Source organism: Cucurbita moschata, unplaced genomic scaffold, assembly GCF_002738365.1.
Source record: "Cucurbita moschata cultivar Rifu unplaced genomic scaffold, Cmos_1.0 Cmo_Scf00055, whole genome shotgun sequence".
NCBI classification, from domain to species: Eukaryota; Viridiplantae; Streptophyta; class Magnoliopsida; order Cucurbitales; family Cucurbitaceae; genus Cucurbita; species Cucurbita moschata.
This window is the reverse complement of record NW_019268571.1, coordinates 909,712-930,646: the sequence shown is the minus strand read 5'-3', so window position 1 is coordinate 930,646 and position 20,935 is coordinate 909,712.

Below are 20,935 nucleotides of genomic sequence, written 5' to 3'. Positions count from 1 at the left end.
CAACCTATAGTTTGAAGAAGAAAAAATAGGAAAAACACAAGAGGGAGACGAATGTATTTCATATTATGCTTAATACCGAACGATCTTATTTTTCATTCAATTGGATATTTAAATAATAATATATCCTAAAAATGGAAATGAGCGGGACTTAATTAAAGCCAATCCACTTGACATGATCCACTAACTTCAATTGTGCAGCTTTAACTAAAAATTAGTAACTAAAAATTAGTAACTAAAAATTAGGAATGACTTTTAACCTAAAACAAGGATTTATCTAAAAGGTGAGTCAATAAATGAATTTTCCATGAAGTTAACGACAATCGTCAGCGACATACATTCATTAGGCGACATGGTGGAGGAGATCTCCGTCGTCAAGAAGTTCCTTCGAGTTGTTCCACCAAGATTCATGCAAATTGTTACCTCCGATGAGCAGTTTGGCGACCTCAAGAACATGTCAGTTGAAGAGGTCGTTGGTCGTCTTAAGGTCCATGTTAAGGATATTTAGTAATAAATTATACTTTCCCGTATATATTATATTTGATATTTTATTATAAGGAAAATATCTAATATTTGCCTTATTACCATAGGTATCTTTCCATTTATTGTTATTTCCATATCCTTGTAATTTATTTGATTATAAATAAGATAACTTTCACACCATTTAGGTGTGGTGGATTAATCAAACATTCTTAGTCCATGAGGAGAGACTTCGAGTCTATGAAGACAAAGAGAAGGCTTTATATAACCTCTTACAACCTTAACCTATGTGATACATCACTCCCAAATTAAATGGGCTAATAAATGAAAAATACCCATAACCTCCATATTAAAATGGCTAGTTAAATGGTGGAACATAGTAACCGATGTGGGTTACAATATAACCTTAACTCCTATATTTAAAACTAGTTTAAATATGACAAACAAATAGTTAAACTATAATTAAATAATGCAATTATTAAAATGTGCTTATTAACTCATCCTTGGACTAGTTTCATAAATTCAGCAGAATTCATTAAATGCAACTTAAAGTGCATTTAATTCATCTCTTTCTTGAAGCTCAACTTTGCACAACATATAAGGGAGGTCTCCAGCGTCTTCTAGAATTTCCTTTGATGAGCTCACCATAGTGAATATAACTGTATAAGGTTTGTTGTAGCTTCTTGGCTCTCGTCCTTGTAATTAGACCTTGAGGTATGGAAATTCCTTGGTCGTGGTTCATATCACATAACAAGGAAAACAAAGGTCGTGGATGTGGTCACAGACATGGTTGTTACCGTGGTGGCAGAAGAGGCTGTGACAATACCTCAAAAATTTATGATATTGTCAGCCCTTGGAAGGACAAGAGAATGATCAAGTGTTACCCTTGTGGAAAAGATGGGCACTATACGGTAGAGTGCCGCAAGAAGAAGCGAGATGAGGAGCCAAATATCACACTCATACAAGATCAAAGCCCGCACTGATGTTGAACGAGAAGATGCCCAATTTGACTTATTCTTTGTGGAGATTAATTTCGTAAATTTCATAAATTATGTAAAAGTAAAACGGTCAATTCAGATCTCAAATTGAGACGTTTCCCTTAGAAATTCGAGCATCATATTTTCCATTTCTAAGTTTCAAGCAATTCTTGTGGTAGAATTGCACCCGAGCCATTCAATCAAGTTTTGATCAAGTTAGCTTGTGGAGTGACTCAATTTAGAACAAGGTTTCCAAATCTTGCTTCTAGATCTTCGATCGTAAGAGAAAATCTAATTCTAGGCTTATCTCTTGGTTGATCCAAATTTCGTATAAGGAGGTGTTAATTACTTTGATTCAAGGGTTCTCACTTCAACAAAGCTTGGATCGTTGGGCTGAGAATTAGGGTTGCCTTATCAGTTTGGTATCATAGCGTAGGTTGCATCTTTGTGGCCGACTCTAGAATTGATTTTTTCTTTAATTTCTACTATTGTTTATCGTTTCTTTAAATCTGTCATTTATTTTCTTACTGCCATTTCCAACGTTCTTCATTATCTTTCTACTTTGTTCTTAGTGTCCTGTTAATGATCATATTTAGATCTTGAAAGAAAAAAAAAATCCTTATCATATTGTTCTTAATAAATCCTTATCATTAGACCATTTGCACGTTTATTTGAAGATCAAATAAATTTCAATTCTTATTTTTCCCTAAAGCATATAAATCTGGAATTGTTGCGTTCGATCTTCACGACCATTCTCTTTGGAATTCTTTTTTTTTCAGCGTGCAATTATATCCAAAAATATCTGTGTCTCTTGTTTGTTTGTTCACTTCTTGTTTTATTTTGTTGTTATTTCATAATTAACTTATCTTGATTGCCTTGAATAGCAAGCTACTATCAGAATTGCTTTACCCATATATTAGCCTATCTTGATCATAATTTCGTCACTTTCTCAAACAGCCTACCTTTATGTGTATAAACACGAGTGTCCCGGAGTGTAAAATCAGTGAGTTGAGTGTCTGAGGTCCTAAACATATTTCACTACTGTTTGTACAATCATGAACCAAGACGAGGAAAATGGAGGGGAGATCAATGATCTAGTTGAAGAAGTCCAGAAGAATGAGGAGGAACTGGAAGATGGGATTCATTTGGCACTTATTACAAGAAGACTTCTTAAAACTCAAGTTACGGAGAATGATGTTGATGATCAAAGAGACAACTTATTTCACACGCGGTGTTTAGTCAAGGGGACTGCTTGTAGTCTTATCATTGATAGTGGAAGTTGCACCAATGTAGTAAGTACTATGTTGATCAAAAGGTTGCAAATTCCAACTCAAGATCATCCTAAACCTTACCAGCTCCAATGGCTCAATGATAGTGGAACAATGAAGGTAAGTTCTCAAGCTTTAATATCTTTTAATTTGGGAAAATATAAAGATGAAGTTCTTTGTGATGTATTACCAATGCAAGCTGGAGATATATTGCTTGGCCGACCATGGCAATTTGACAGGAGGGTTATGTATGATGGCTATTTGAATAGGTATTCTTTTGTAAAAGATGGTAGAAAAACCACTCTTGTACCTTTGAGTTCTGCAAATGTATTTGCTGATCAATTAAAGTTGGAGGAAAGAAAGAGAGAGTTAAAGAAAAAGAGTTAAAAGAACAACAAGAGTTGAGTGAAAAAATAGAGAAAAATCAAAGAGAAAAAAAAAGAAGAATGAAAAAAGAGATGAAATTGAAGAAAAAAGAAGAGAGAGTTATTTGGCTACAGTTGGAGAGGTGAGAAGGTTTTCACAAAAATCCATCTTTGTGTATGTACAATGGAGGATTTTTGGTCTCTAAATATAACAACTTGGCTTTGCCTAGTGTTTTTAAATCTCTTTTACAAGAATTTGAAGACATGTTTCAAGATAAAGAAATACCTCCCACTAGAGGTACTGAACATAAAATAGACTTCATTGTAAGGACTGTCATTCATTATAAGCTAGCTTATCGAGTCAATCCAATCGAAACAAAAGAAATTCAAAGGAAAGTGGAGGAGCTCATGGAGAAGGACTATATACGAGAAAGTTTGAGTCCATGTTCTATACGAGACTTATTGGTGCCAAAGAAAGAAGAAACTTGGCGCATATGTATGGATAATAGAGTCATCAACAAAATCACGGTAAAGTGTCGACATCCTATTCCTAGGTTAGACGATATGCTTGATTTATTGCATGATTCGTGTCTATTTATAAAAATTATTTTGAAATGTAGGTTAGATGATATGCTTGATTTATTGCATGATTCGTGTCTATTTATAAAAATTATTTTGAAATATGGATATCATCAAATTAAAATGCACGTAAGAGATGAATGGAAAACAACTTTCAATATTAAGTTTGGATTGTATGAATGGCTTGTTATGCCTTTTAAGTTAACTTCACTCTATTGGCTTCATAATTGATAAAAGTAGAATAGCATTAGATAAAGACAAAGTTAAATTCATTATGGATTTGGAAAAAGTTCACTCTATTGGTTTCATAATTGATAAAAGTAGAATAGCATTAGATAGAGACAAAGTTAAATTCATTATGGATTTGCCAACACCAAAGAGTGCACGTAAAGTTAGAAAGTTTTCATGAGTTAGCTAACCTCTATAAGAGATTTATAAATGATTTTAGAACCATAACTGAACTATTGAATGACTTAATGAAAAAGAATGTTGTTTTTAAATGGGGAGGAAGGCAAGAGAATGCATTCAATTGGCTTAGGAACAAATTAAGCAATGCATCATTATTTGTTTTGCCTAACTTTTATAAAACTTTTGAAATTGGATGTGATGCATGTAGTTTGGTCACAAGTGTTGTTTTAATTCAAGATGAAAGACCGTTAGTGTATTTTAGTGAAAAACTAAATGGGGCAACATTGAAATACCCTACCTATGATAAAGAATTGTTTGTAGTTCATATATTGCATGTGCCGCAACACTACTTATGGCCTAGAGAATTTGTGATCCACTTTGATCATGAAAACTTGAAGTATGCGAAGGCTAAAAGCAAACTAAACCGTAGACATGAAAAGTGGGTGAAATTTATTGAAACATTTTCGTATGTCATCAAGTATAAGCAAGGTAAGGATAATACAGTAGCTCATGTGTTATCTAAAAGGTATGATCTCTTTCCTTCTCTTACTGCAAAAATTCTTGGAGTTGAGCATATTATTAAATTATATAGAGATGACCAAGACTTTAGAACTATTCATGCATCTTGTCTTGCAAAAAAAAAAAAAGTGGTGGATGATTATTATGTGTTTCATAAATTGTTAATTACTAAGAGTATGCTTTGTATTCCTAAATGCTCTATAAAAGAGGATTAATAAAATTTATAAGATGTTGCATAAACACTTTTGTTGGCCGAAGATGAAGTATGTGTCAGATAGATTTATGGATATAAACACTTTTGGGGAAAGAAGATTCAAAAACATATGTCAACAACAGAATTTGAACCTATTCACGAAAAGCTTAATTAATTTCAAACCTATTGTATTAACCACTCAAGCACATCAAGATTTATTAGAAAAAACTACGTTTAATTTCATAAATTATGTAAAAGTCAAATGGTCAATTTGACTTATTCTTTGTGGAGATTAAAAGGGATCGAGAATAAATATCGTCCACAAACATCTCGAATAAATTCAGTCCACAAACGTCTTTTGTCGGGACACTATAAATACCCACAATATATTAGGTAAAATTCAGATTCATGGAGGAATGTAATTCAGATCTCAAATTGAGACATTTCCCTTAGAAATCTGAGCATTATATTTGTCATTTCTAAGTTTCAAGCAATTCTTGTGGTAGAATTGCACCTGAGCCATTCAATCAAGTCTTAATCAAGCTAGATTGTGGAGTGACTCAATTTAGAAGAAGGTTTCCAAATCTTACTTCTAGATCTTCGATCGTAAGAGGTAATCTAATTCTAGCCTTATCTCTTGGTTGATCCAAAATTCGTATAAGGAGGTGTTAATTACTTTGATTCAAGGGTTCTTGCTTCAACAAAGCTTGGATCGTTGGGCTGAGGATTAAGGTTGCCTTATCAAAACTTGTTGATGCTCAATGAAGAAAAGGTTATGGTGAAACTTCTCACAAAAGGAGAAGACGAGTGGAGACCAACATGTGGTACCTTGACAACAGAACAAACAACCACATGATCAAAGATCGAACAAAGTTCAAGGTGCTTGATGAGAAGCTCATTGGAAACGTGATGTTTAGCGATGGATCAATTGTACCAACCCAAGGCAAAGGGTTCCATCTTGTTCCAGTGCAAAAATGGCGACAAACGTTTACTGACCAAGGTATACTGATATGAACCAAGACATCAATCATACAATATAAACTTGAAGGAAAATGTGAAGAAAATATTGTTAAAATTATCAAAAGATGTGTCAATTCATGTCACATTGAAGAAGAATCAAGTTTCATTGTTATAATTTGGGTGGATCTGAGTTATGGTGTTTATTTAATGTATTTTAAGACTTATTTACAAGTAGTTAATTATAGTCATAATGTATACATACGAACTAATTATGATAAAAAAAAAATATAGTTACAACTCTTGGAATGACTCATGGAAGATTAAGGGTTTTTATTTTGCCATGGTATCTATACAGATTATACAGATCTTTCCCTCTGTAGCATCCGACAATGCGTTAGTACATTTAGCTCGACGAGCCAGGCCGAAGAGGTACGTATATGAGCCTGCCTTATCGGTCCATGTGCGCGTTCATGGGTCGTGTGTGGGGGGAAGTACCACACATCCAACCCTACCTGGATTGGAAAGAGTTCAAGGCCAAAATATATTGTTTTTAAAGTATAGGCCCCATCATGTATGTATGTGTTTGTTTTACCTAACCCCAACCATGAAGTTATTTACTTAGTATTTCTTAAAATACTCAAGCCACATAATACTTTAATATTTCACATAAAGTTAAAGCTTTCCTGCACGGATGACGGTGATACTGGAATGACCATGAAAGCTAAATTAGATAGTAGTATGCATAGTTTTTCTTTAGTAGTTTCCTATGTAATTTGGAGCTTTTGTTTTTTAACTGAAACTTATGTTAATCTTTTTTGTTTTGATGTTGATGTTATTTTATTTCTTATTTTTCTATTCAACATATAAGTTCTTTTGCATGTAGTGAGACACTTAACGCCACTAAAAAGCTTTATATAGTTGCTAGTTAGATATTTAATTTAACTTAATCTTGCATATTTGATGTCATTAAGGAATAATTGAGGGTTCATTCAGTTTTGATTATTAATTTCCAAACATGATAATTAGAAATGCATTTTGAAAACATGGAAAATATGTGGGCAAATATGATGGAACACAAATATGGTGAACATAAACTGTCTCTATCGTTGTCTCTATCGTTGTCTGGTTTAAACAACTTGATCCAAACTGTTCTATTTCCAGCAATTTATGAGCTGTCCATCTCATGTTCTTGAAACTACTATTTGTTTTTCTTTCTTATTGTACCGTTCATGTAATTCAAAATACATGTTTTCATTTATATTTCTAACTTTTATCGGTTACCATGTAAACATAAACACAACTATCATAACTTCGATGATGTGAACTCAGTGATGTCATCATCTATGTACGAATGTCTTACATTTACCGGAAAGGAAATAGCACATGACTTGAGTATTTAAAAATACTCAATAATTAACTCCACTATTGGGGTCAAGAAATGTAAACGTATGCAATCATGTTGGGACCTATTATTTTTTTGTCATCGTGACCTTAGTAACACTATATAGTTCTGGGCGATTGGATGTGCATTATTTCTCTATACATGGCCCACGTGTGTATATGTACCCCTAAACCTTGCCTTCGACTAGCGTACACTTACACGGCCAGAAATGTTGTAGAGGGAAAGGAGCATGCATAATATTATAGTGGACATAATATCATAATTTACGCATCCATACTCATCGTAAGTGAGAAGTATTTAAATGCACATGATACACAAGATGTATGAAGTCCCCATAGTTTTAAATCATGCATTTAAGTATAATACAGGTCATATCTCCATTCGTTTAGAAACGTAATTTTCATGAATAGTATACATAACTTAACAATATTTTATAAACGTGAAGTGTACATGTTAATATAGTGTGCATGACATAAAGTATAGAGGTTATAATGCATCATACAATATGGAAGTCATCACAAGATATATAACATAATTTGTCATTACATAGCATAACATCATACACGTCAAACTGCAATTATCCTAATTTCCCATTAAAAACAAGGTCATCACTGTATGCATGACATGTCTAATATACTGTGGAAAAGTTCAGTTAATCATTTCGTAAACGATGCCATGAACTTAAATGTTCGTAAAATCCATTTCAAATAAAAGTAACCATCAATGAAAATATCGGGAACAAAATAACATAAAGAGTTCAAAGTAACAAAAACACTCCAATACAACCTAAGGGCAACGATGTAAATATAAATGCAACTATCCTAGCTTCGCTTCTATAGCCTTCACAACGATGTCATCATCCGTACAGAGACACCTTACCTTTACTTGAAAAATAAGAATAGCACGTCTGAAGTATTTTAAGAAATAGTGAGCAATATTAGGGTTATGAAGTGCAATCACATGCAATCATGATTGGGACATATCTTTTCATCAATATTGGGATTTTTCTCTCACTTTTCAGTCTCGGCCAAATTAGATGTGCAATACTTATCTACACACGGTCTATACATGCGCACATGGACCCTAAGGCAGGCTTGTATACATACCCCCTAGACTTGGCCTTCAACTAACGTACACTCATGCTGTCAAAAAAGCTACAAAAAGAAAGGAGCACATTAATATACTAGTGTACATAATATCTAGTATATATGTTCGTCTTAACCATAATACAAAAGTATCATGATCCACACGACATACAAAATACATGAGGTTCCCATATGTTTAAATCATGGCAATGTATGATGCAAGTCATACCTTCGTTCTTTTCATAAACATAACTTTTTTGAATCACATATGTGGCTTAACGTATCATAAACCTAAAGTGAATATGCTTACATAGTAGCTTGGCATAACATAGAGGTTTCATGCTCATAAACCTAAAGTGAATATACTTACATAGTATTCTTGGCATAACTAACATAGAGGTTTCATGCTCATAAACCTAAAGTGAATATACTTACATAGTATTCTTGGCATAACTAACATAGAGGTTTCATGCTCATAAACCTAGAGTGAATATGCTTACCTAGTATGCTTGGCATAACATAGAGGTTTCATGCTCATAAACCTAGAGGGAATATGCTTATCTAGTATGCTTGACAATACATAGAGGTTTCATGTGAATATGCTTATGCTTGACATAAACCTAGAGGGAATATGCTTATCTAGTATGCTTGACAATACATAGAGGTTTCATGTGAATATGCTTATGCTTGACATAACATAGAGGTTTCATGCATGATGCAACATTGAGTTCACAAAAAGATCTATAACATAATCATCTCATGATATAAATTATAACATAACATGAACATAACATAATACACGTCAAACAATCACAAAACACAAAACATATTCAACTTGGGTTTTTAAGCTTACTTTTGACGAAAACTTCTAGGTTCCTTCATGTAGTTCGATTCACCTATTTTATCTCATCAACTCAGAAAATTGAGCTTAAAATCTAATCATGAAGCTAATAGAACTTAATTACTTATAACAATCATAAATTATCATGAATGATCAAATATTACAAGAACAAATTTTCCGCATTCATTAGATCAATAATACTTTAGGAGCAATCCAAAACGGGTAAAATTAGCTAAAAGGGCAAAGTTTGGCCGAATAGAAGCCATCGTGTTGAAGACAACCACTTAACTAAAAGGGCAAATTTGCAAAGCTAGAGGTCCTTCTAGAATCCTTCCAAAACGTTCACAGAGAAAGCTAACTTAACGGATTGATTCCAACCAAGAGCTGGTTAGAAAATGAATGACTCTTAGATCGAACTTGAAATCTATGATGGTCACTCTTAGATACCAAGACAATTCACTCTAGAATTAGCTTGATCAAAACTATCAAAACTAATTCAATGAATCTGTTTAAACATCAAACCTAAAGCAAGGTTTGAAAAAGAATAACACCAAAAGGGTATCAAGAAAACACAAAGGTTTTGTCTATATTCAACCATTCATTCCAAACATGAATATTACATGCCTTTAAATAGGTACAAAAGGTAACCCTAACATAATAAAGTTCAGCCACCAACCACAAATCAGTAATAAATGCTATTAAATACAAATGGAAGAAAATAAGGCTATAAATTGTCTTAATTGGTAATTCAACTACCAAAGACAAGTCTTCTAATTACTTTCCAATATCAGCCACTCCATTGTCTTCTTGATTTGATATGCTAATGCTATAAAGATTTTTGGGCTCAAAAGTCTTTGTTTCAACTTGTACACTAGCTAGTTTTTGAAGATGCAATATATAGGCCTCTTGAATCTTATTGCTTCTTGTAATCAGTCCTTCGGGTACATGCAAAGGGTCAACAGTTGAATTCATATCAAAATTGAGTTTAAAGCCTAATCATGGAGCTAATAGAACTTAATTACTTATAACAATCATAAATAATTATGAATGATCAAATATTATAAGAACAAATTTTCCGCATTCATTAGATCAATAATACTTTAGGAGCAATCCAAAACGGGTAAAATTAGCTAAAAGTGCAAAGTTTGGCCAAATAGAAGCCATCGTGTTGAAGACAACCAGTTACACGAGTTAACGACTTGGAACAACTGGAGTCGACTGCGACGATTTTACTAGAAATATACTCGCAAAAGTCACATAAATTGGCTTCATTCTCTCTGCATGTGTTTATCCCATTAAGTGTGTGTCTTGAAATCAATGTTGTGCGCCTTTCCACATCCTTGCATTTGAAGTATATATCAAGTAAAGAACTTTTCCAAAACACATTCAAACTACATGTATTACTTACTACGTAACCATGAATTTCCTTCCAATGTTTGACACTAAGAAACTCGATGACACATTCAAGAAACTTGCAAAAGTGATCGAGTTGGGCTTCATTCTTGCATATATCAACTCACCAAACAAACAAATGCTAGCCACACTCATCAACCCATTTCTGTACATATTCATAAATTATTCTACTTCAACCCACCAAGTCATTTTGGGGCATTATAACAAACTTGTTGTAGCTTGTGGGCATCCACATTTTGATTATATTAAGAACAATGTATTAGTCACTCAAAAATCCAACTTCAACCCACACTAAACAACAAGTTCGTGAAGTTGAAGGTCTTAAAAGATGCTCTATGGTATACTTTGTCGGAAAGAAGGATTATTTAGGATTGTTGGAGCCCTATGTTAAATAATTAAGGGAAGATCATGGGTATATAAGTAAAGGGCACTATTTCAATAGGTTCAGGTCTTTTCGGAAAACAAAAGTAAAGTCATGAGATATTAAATTGAAAGTGAACAATATCATACCAATGTGGATGTCCGTTATATTTACATATTCACACCTTTTGTTCGTTTAAAAAATTAAATATAAAAAACCATAAAAGTTAACATCCAAAGTAAGTTCGTATCAAAAATAAAATTTAGATCCCAATAAGAAATACCCAAAAACTCTAAACAAATAACATGTAAATTCAGAAAATATGGTAAACATAATACAAATTAACCTAAATTGTATTATAATACTTGGAGTGCTCACCGTTCACTCCCTTAATTTGAAGAAATGCAACATTGCGTGTATGCTTTTTCCAAAAAAATGTGTTCAACATTCCGTGTATGCTTTTTCCAAAAAATGTGTTCGCAAACATAGAATATTCAATGTGTATACATTGAACACAATAATCTAAAACAAACACAAATCTCAATTACTAATATGCATACATCGAACCCACACAATATCCTTGATTGTGTATCATTAGCTAATGTGAAACACATGCATTCTTTAACAAACAAATAAAAATAAAGTTTATGAGTTTGCTCAATTATATAACTTTAAATAAACGTCTCATTATTAAGTTGCAACCAAAAATATATGTCGATATCATGCATGATAAATTAATGATCGTTGAAAATTTATAAAGATTATCAGACATTTTATAAAATATCCCTATGAACTTTCTGATATTAACGGACATAATTTAAAGTATCAAATTCAAACTTTAACATGTTTATGTCTTTTTAAAGAAATAAGACATAAGAATAGTTATAAAAATGTGTTACCAAACTAACCATAAAACTCCAAAGATTAAAATATAAAGTAACCTTATCATACATATTTTTCATTACTTCCTTTATTTGTGTACTCAAAAAAAAAAAAAAAATCAAAGGGTTGAAAAAATAAAATGAAACTTTCACAATGCTTAGGTAAAAAATAGCGACAATGATGTTCTTGAAAAAAAGCATCGACATCATTAAATATAATCCTTTAACTATTTCAGAATATTTTATTATTAATATAATTTTTACATTAGTTAATACAGATATTTCTTCTTATCTCATATATTAATTTAGCCTTATAACATTTTGACAATAAAATAAACAAATATAAATGTTAATCAAAGATTGAAATTAAATATTAGTAATTACACTATGAGCCTCCAAATTTAAAAAGTTTCGATCGTACTTCTAATTTGATCCAGTTGTTAATACTATGTATTAAAATGGGTAGAGAGTTTTTAATGATATTATCAAAAGTTGAACGAATACAAAGTATCGGTGGGTTATGATAATGAGGGTTCATTTCGGAATGAGACACGATATGAACAGTTAGGTAGGAAGATTTGGTTTTATGTGTAGAAGTGTTTGGTTTGGTAGCTTTGTCATGAAAACAAAACATGAACTAGCCTTAGATTACCACTAACCTAGTTTACAAAACATGGACTACTTGTAAACTACATTAGATGAGTTTTATAATGAATGTATTTCTTATTTCTATCTTAAATTTATACACATATTTGTCGGAGACTATTTTGCTACTGAAATAAAGTGGCTATTGTATGCATGACGTGACCCTTTTTATGCGGAAATATTCATTTAAAATCATTTATAAAACGATGTTATGGACTTAAACATTTACCTTACCACCCTTAAAACAGAACCACAAACATTAATTAATGTGAAATATAAATAAATTAAATCAAATATGAGATTAAAATGATGCCCTAACCTCACTTAAGAGTTACAAATAAAAGGTAACTATTCTAACACAAATTTCATGGTCTTCAATGAGACGCTACCGTCGTCTCTAGGGGTGTCTTGTCTTTACCTAAAATACAAGAATAGCACAAAACTTGAGTATTTTGAGAAATATTAAGTAAGTGACCTTTCTATTGGGGTCGGGGAATGCAAACACATACAAAATTATTAGACCTATCATTTAAAATCGTCTTTTCGTAGGCGACTTTTCAGTCTGGGCAAATTGGATGTGTAGTACTTCTCTATTCATCATCCACAAGTGTGAGCATGGACCCACCAAATGGGCTCGCACACCCGGGCATGCTTGTCGGGCTAGCTTCTTTAAGTTGTTGTCGGACACCCAGAAGGAATAGCGACCGCCATAGCATCATGGTAAGCATGATGGTCATTCACGTCTCATAGTATACGCATTCATACTCATCATAAAAGGGAATTATCCCTATGCATGTGAACATACAATTATGCATGAGGTCCCCATATTTTCATCATGGCGTCATAAATCATGCAAGAGAACCCCAATCTTTAATCACGTATGATATGCATACATAAACTCGCATAAATCGTTTCATTCATAACATAACTTTCAAATCATGGGACAGGAGTTATGCATCTCATAACATAACATAGCTTATTGTAACATTGCATGATATTTCATTTATACCATAATATTATTTGGCATATCATATAGCGAAAAATAACATAACATCACATATGAAAATGAATCATACAAATGACACATTTGTTATAAGGGCGTAGAAACCTCTCTCTAAGAGATACATTTTAAAAACTTTGAGTGGAAGCTCAAAAGGAAAAGCTTAAAGAAGAGAACAAACAATGTCTACTAGCGATGGGCTTAAGACGTTACTGTTAAATTTATTTTTTCTTTCATACATCATGTGATACCGAATCCGTTTTCATTATTACACGCTCTTGAATAATTATGAGAATGTGACAAAAGAAAAAAAAGAGGAGGAAGTGGAGGTTAGTAATGAGGGAATGATGTCGGCAGGCAACGACAACAACCCTACCCTACACAACAATTCAACAAAAGTCACAATCGAACGCAAAATGGACACGGAAAAACAAAAAGTAAAGAGACAAACACGTGCATGTTTTGCTTCTTTCCTTTTTTGTTGTATTATCTGACAATTTGGCGCCGCAATTTGGGATGGAGCAATGGGAGCTATTTATGTATTGGCCAACTTGGTCGTTTTAATTTGGATTCGTTGGGGGAATTTTGTCATTGTCGTTTGTGTTCAACGAATCTTGTCCCTCGACATCACAAACACCTTCCACATAATTCCAAATTAATGCTTAGCCAAATGGATATATGATATTGTGCCAAACTTTTTCCTACTTTATATTCAATATTAACTTCTTGTATTATGGTTGTATGGAAATGGTTGTACATGAAGAGGGACATGGTGACAACTGTAAATTTAAATTGTAAGTTTAAAAAAGAGGTAGTAGCAGTTGGTCGTAAGGTGTGGCTAGCGGCCTCCATAGTAAAGAGAATACACAGAAGAATAGAGGATTGATAGAGGAAGGAGATAGGTCGGCCACCTACTCGGATTCGTTCATCACTTCGATAGATCTTGGGACGATTGGATAGTGACATACGCATGTGCCACAAGGTAGCTCGCTTAGACCACAGGGTCTATGGGTGGTGGAGAGTTGACAACATGTCATCCCCTTAAGTTACATTTTGAGACATTTCCAATCATTTTTGCATAGACGTCATTTTGGCGAATAGTCATACGGTATTGTGGAGCGTCCGTTTGGTATCTAATTGACACCAAATTTGGCAAGCATTTATATTTCATATGGACAAACTTGATTTCAAAGTTGCATGCCCAATTTCCCTTTGGAACACCGACTTTCGAGGTTAAAGCCTGTGGCCCTTTAACAAGTCTATTTTTGACACTCATGTCTACTCGTGGCCCTCATCTTGCTTATGCCTCGTCTTTTCTTCAATACCCACTCTGTGTGGTGTGTGTTAGATGTTGCACTGTCCTTCTCGGTCGCATCATGGCACTCGTCTAACCCCTCATGTGGTCGGATGGGTACCACTTGAGGATCGCCGATTTTGTTGTCGCAACGTGAGGGTCACAACCTACTCTCTTCATAGTATGGTTGTGACACCAAGCGCAGGTTTAGAAAGACCATCGACCATCAATCATTCCCTTTAAAATTTATCCATGTGTCATGCAATTTTTAAAAACATTAAGCCTCATAATTAAAAAACATTAACAAGATATTTTTCTCTTGATTGATACATGAATATGTGTTCCACATGCCCTAACCAGTATATGGAAGTGAAAAAAATCATTTCATAAAAAAATTCAGATTCTCAATATATCTTTTTTTTTTTTTTTTTTGTCGTCCCACCTAAACCCTACTAAACATTGGAACAATTTGTTATTGACTAGAGGAGGAAACTTAGAACATCAATCCAAATATAACCCATAAAGAAAGCTAAGTACATTTTTTTCTTAGCATGTAACTCTCCAAGCCTACTTCTAGCCGATATTGTTACTAGCATATAATTATTTGATACATGAGTTAGATGTTTTTCTCAGTAACAAATTGTATCATATTGTTACTGGCATATTTGTTACCAACAAGTTTTGTAACGGCCCAACTCCACTTCTAGCAGATATTGTCCTCTTTGAGTTTTTCCTGTAAGGGTTTCCCTCAAGGTTTTTTAAACGCGTTTGTTAGGGAGAGGTTTCCACACCGTTGTAAAAGATAATTCGTTCTCCTTTTCAACTGACATAGAATCTCACCGGTTTTCATCCATTTTAAGAGTGATCATGTGAACAAAAAAAGAAGCTCTGATCTTTGGTTTAGGCTGGATTTTTATATATGAAAAGGGAGAAAAATATATATTTAATTATAAGGTTCTAATTAATATTTAATATATTTGATTTATTAAATATTAAAATAATTAATATGTATTACTTACCCTAAAAAAAAATGTCTGAGCCAATGAAATTGCTCCAAAAAAGTTGACGTGGGAGCTGACCTTTAAAAATTAGAAGGCATTTATATAATCAAAATGTATACATCAATTGCCGTCAATTTCTTAAAAAAAAAAAAAAAAAAAACTCCTCCCAAAAAATATTTTATATAAAAACAAAATTTAAAATGAAAAAACCCTAATTATTTGAATTAAATGTAACAGATTTTTTTATTAGCCCAAACCTACTTCCAGTCGATATTGAAAAAAACATCAATCCATTACAGATTTTTTTTTATTTGAATTAAATGATACAATTTGTTACCGTCAAGAGAGTAAAATTACCCAATATTAATAACTTGATCATTTAGCTACTTAACTGAGGGGAGGGAGAGAAAACCAATGAAATAAAAATTTTAAAATAAAAGACAAATAATAGGGGAAAATGTCCTTTTTCTAAAAATTTCCTTAACTTTTATAGCATACTTTAAAAAAAAATGCAGACAGGTTTTCACTTTTTATAGCATATTTTCAAAAAAAATAATAATAATAATAATAATAAATAAAATAAAATAATAAAAAAATAACCTATAAAAACTTATAGTGTCTGCATGAGCCCTCTTGTATTATTTCTTGATTTGAAAAGCATAGGAAGAACGGATGAAGTTCAATAGAACCAATGAACCTAAACCCATCTTCTTCTTCTTATTTTTCATTATCTTCATATTGTCCTCGGACAACACTAGGCGCTGCTCATCTACTGAATCCGGCCATGCACATATCGACGTAAATTTATTTGAGTTTCAATATTATAATGGTTGATTCATCACCTTCCTCATATATTTTCTTACAAATACCTATTTTTGCACCCAAAAAATTTAATGCATTATACTATGCCAGCCCATCGCTAATCATGAAGATCATGAGTTGACCTTGCCAAGAAGAGGATTGGGTGGGCTGGGATCGTCGCCACCAAACTGCACCTCGAAGTGTGGGAGCTGCACGCCCTGCACTATGATTCTTGTGTCGGTGCCGCCAGGACCTCCAGGCGTTGGTGATGATTTCCCGGAAGTCTGGAGATGCAAATGTGGGAACAAGCTCTACATGCCCTGATCGGAAAAGGCATGCCCCCCCGGGCATGTAATGCTCTTATATGTTACTTATCCACCGATGAGCCGAAGTAGACGAAGTGGGTCTGTTTCATTCATACCCATGTCATAAATCATGTATAAGTGAATAAGATTATTACCTAAACGAAAAACACAATGATTATATACTCATATTTTATCATATATCTAAGTACAGATCGCTCACTAACGACTCGATCCCGACCAAAAATCTATAATCACTCATGGAAAAGTTTTCTATTTTCTTTAGATAGACAAAACATACTGTGACTGAGACGATGACGTGGATGAATTGTAGACTTAGAAATCTTACCTAGATTCGAGTTTAAAATAATATATTTTATGAATTTAAAATAATATAAAATATGAAATGTTTTTATAAAATATAATATGGTAGTAACATCTGTGAATTGAGCTCCCCGTGAATGTTATATTCTATAATATGTCTTTTATCATATTCTATATTGAATTTATACCAAAAGTGCTAAGGTTGGGTACATGTTAATGTGTATATTTTAATGCATGATATATATTTATCATACATGAGTTTTATGGAAAAAGTATTGATATTTATATTGTATATATTTAAGTACACATTATTCCGTACATTATATCCAGTAGTATAAAATTTATTATTATAATATATGTGCAAATAAGATCACAAGACGATTAGTAAAATACATAACAGAAAAAAAAAATAAATGAATTAAACATTGAAAAAAGAAAAAAATAAAAAATAAAAAAAAAATAAAAAAGTAAAATTGAAAAAAAATAAAAAAGAATTATGGGTGGGAGGGATAATCTAGTGGAGGAGGGCCAGAAAAATTAAAGGAAAGAATATAGATAATTGTAAAAAAAAATAAAATAAAAATCCTTTAACGACCATAAATATAAATTGAATGACCCCTCCATCATTTTCATCGAAACCATAATGAAAGCATGACTATTAATTGGTAAAGTTTTTGGGTGACTAGGCAATCAAGTAGGGATGGTTCGGACACCTCAATTTTGAACTTTCTTAGTATGGTTAGGGTCTAATTGGTAAAGTTTGAAAGTAATTAGAATAGTATGGTTAGGGTCTAATTGGTAAAGTTTGAAAGTGATTAGAACAGATTTGGAGGCTAAACCAAGAATTAGGGTGTCAAATGACTAAAATGCCCCTAGGACTCCTTGTGATAATTCAAGGCTTACACATGCTCCAAATGACTTAATAATTTTTATGAGGCCTATTCCTAAGGACATAAAGATATGTTCAAGATTTCAAGTTCATTAGAGCAAGTTTGGAACCTAAACCAAGTTAGGGCCTAAGAAACGCTTTAAGAAAATACCTCAAGTAACTATTACCGAAGATTCAAGACTCTTTTAGAGTGATCTAAAGAACACATCATGGCTTCATGACATTTTTAATGACTCATGCGTGCTATTGTGAATGATAGATAACTATAGAGCTTGAGAATGCATGTTACGGCATATGCTTCAAGAAATTAAGAACCCTAGAAATTTATAAAATGAGAACCAAGAATAATGCCACACAAGCTCTACACCCACTAAGATAAGAAGAATGTTAAGTACCACTCAAGAATTAGGGACCAAGATTCTCAAACTCAAAAACTCAAGGAACTCCTAAACCTCCTACGTTACAACATGTTCATGACTCAGACTACGTCGCTTGGAATGTAAGAAGTCTTGGATGTAGATTTTCAGACTACACTGCTTGGACGTATGAAGCCTTGAGTGTAGGTATTCAAACTATGTCACTTGAAACGTATGAAGACTTGGGCATAGATATTCAGACTATATCACAAGGAACGCATGAAGTCCTGGGTGCAGGATCCGACTACATCACTTGAAACGTAAGAAACCTTGAATGTAGGTTTTCTGACTACGATTCTTTGGAGCCTTGAGCATAGGTATTCATACTATCCTGCTTGAAATGTATGAAGCCTTAAGCATAGGTATTCAAACTGTATTGCAGGGAACGCATGATATGTAATATTAGACTACATCGCTTGGAACGTAAGAAGTCTTGGATGTAGGTTTTCAAACTACGCTACTTGGAACGTAAGAAGTCTTGGATGTAGGTTTTCAAACTACGCTACTTGGAACGTAAGAAGCCTTAAGCGTAGGTATTCAAACTATGCTGCTTGGAATGCATGAAGCCTTGGATATAGGTTTTTAGACCGCATCGCAGGGAGCATATTAAGTCCTAGATGCGGATTCAGACTACATTGCTTGGAATGCATGAAGCCTTGGACATAGGTACATATTGTGTTGCTTGAAACGTATGAAGCCTTGGATACAGTTTGTCAGGGTTCATGACTTGTACCGTAAATCTTAGGGGGGAGTGTCTTGGAGAACGAACCAAGAATAAAACAAGAGCCTAAAAAGTAACCAAGTATAAGACAACGATCATGAACTAGAACATTAATCAACATCCAAGTTTTGAAGACAAGAAACTAGAACCATAGTACTAATCCCTTAAATCTAAACCAAGGTTGAGACCTGATCCAAGAACGAAGGTCCTTAGGATAGATCATGATAAGAACTCACAAGTGAAGGACAAAACCAAAAGGGCCTAAGTACTTGCAACAAGAATCAGAACAAGGTAAGTGGTACCTAAGCATATCAAAGACATGAATAAGAACCTACAAGTAAGCTACTTACTAAGTCTTTCTACTTACTCCATGTTTTCTCAAGTAAATAAGGAGCTAGTTGAGGACGAGAGTGGACTCTAGAGCAGGTGCCATAGACAAGCCTCAACCAACCGTCGTCTTCAACCCCATTTGTTCTTAAATATTTTGGGTTTGTTCCTTATTTTTTATTTTTAACTATTTATGTATGAACTCTATTTTGATATAATGTAAATATATTATACATTATCGTTTTAAGTTCTCTTTGTTTTATTTCGCAAAAAAGTTACCCATCTTTTTATACCAACGAGTCAAACCCCAAAGTCAAAGTTGCATTGCGTCGGTGCCTTATCGTTTCTTTCTCCTCCTCTCTAGTTTTTGCCGCAAGAGAACCACTCATAAAAGTCTAGGTAACTTAATGAGGTTAAAAATGCAAAGAGAGCCTACAAAGAGATTGGTTAGTAAGTATTTTTATACTCACCTCTTTTCTCATTTCTTTTTTAAGTTCTCATTTCTTTTTAAGTTCTCATTTCTTTTCAAGGCGTCTATTCAATAAATAGGCTATCTTTATAATTATCGTTAAAATGAAAATGGATGAAAAGAGGGTATGAAATGATTGATGTTTGGGGAAAGTGTAAATGTGAAAGTAGATGAATTACAAAGTCATAGAAAGCCACAATGAAGACTATAGAAAGTTAGGCACAAAACAACGGAAACTATAATTGTTATCTCAAATCTATTTTCCAAGGATGATTCGATGGGAACGTTTTAAAGGCAGAGTGGACTTACAATTTCTAAACCCATATTGTTTTTCAAGCTTTCAACCTATATTGTTCATAAAGTTTTACCGCGTCATTTAATAAAGTTTACGTCAATTTTTTGTTGCCCTCCAAAATTGTGGATTTTCAAAGTCTTCCATATATTAATTCTACTTGTCTTCACATAATAATAATAATAATAATAATATATTATTAATTTATTCTTATTTTTGTTTCTAGTATGAGAAATAAAATAAATAATTGAATATATTGGTAATTTTCTTTTCATTAAGCTATGCTTCAATTTGTCTTTTTATTATTATTATTATTATTATTTATTTTTATATTACTTTGTAATTTCATTAAAAAGAGGAGAAATTTTGGTTCATGAACCTGGTAAAGGAACCAAAGATATTTATCACATGGGTTAATTATAAATGTGAAACATTGTTAAATGAATAAATAATTACAAAGTATTTAGCATACTTTTAATATATATATATATATTCAAATAAAATTAACAAAGTTTTGGATATTCAACCATTCAATGGTTAAAATTATTTTAATAATTTAACTTAAATAAACTAACTATATCCAAAATTTTGATAATTATATACCGTACTATTATAGTTTATTAGTCATAAAAAAAAAACTTGAGATGAAAAAAAAAAAAACATAAACGATCCATCCGACCTATATTATTTAGATTGAGTTATAAACTTATTTAAATTGGTTGGGT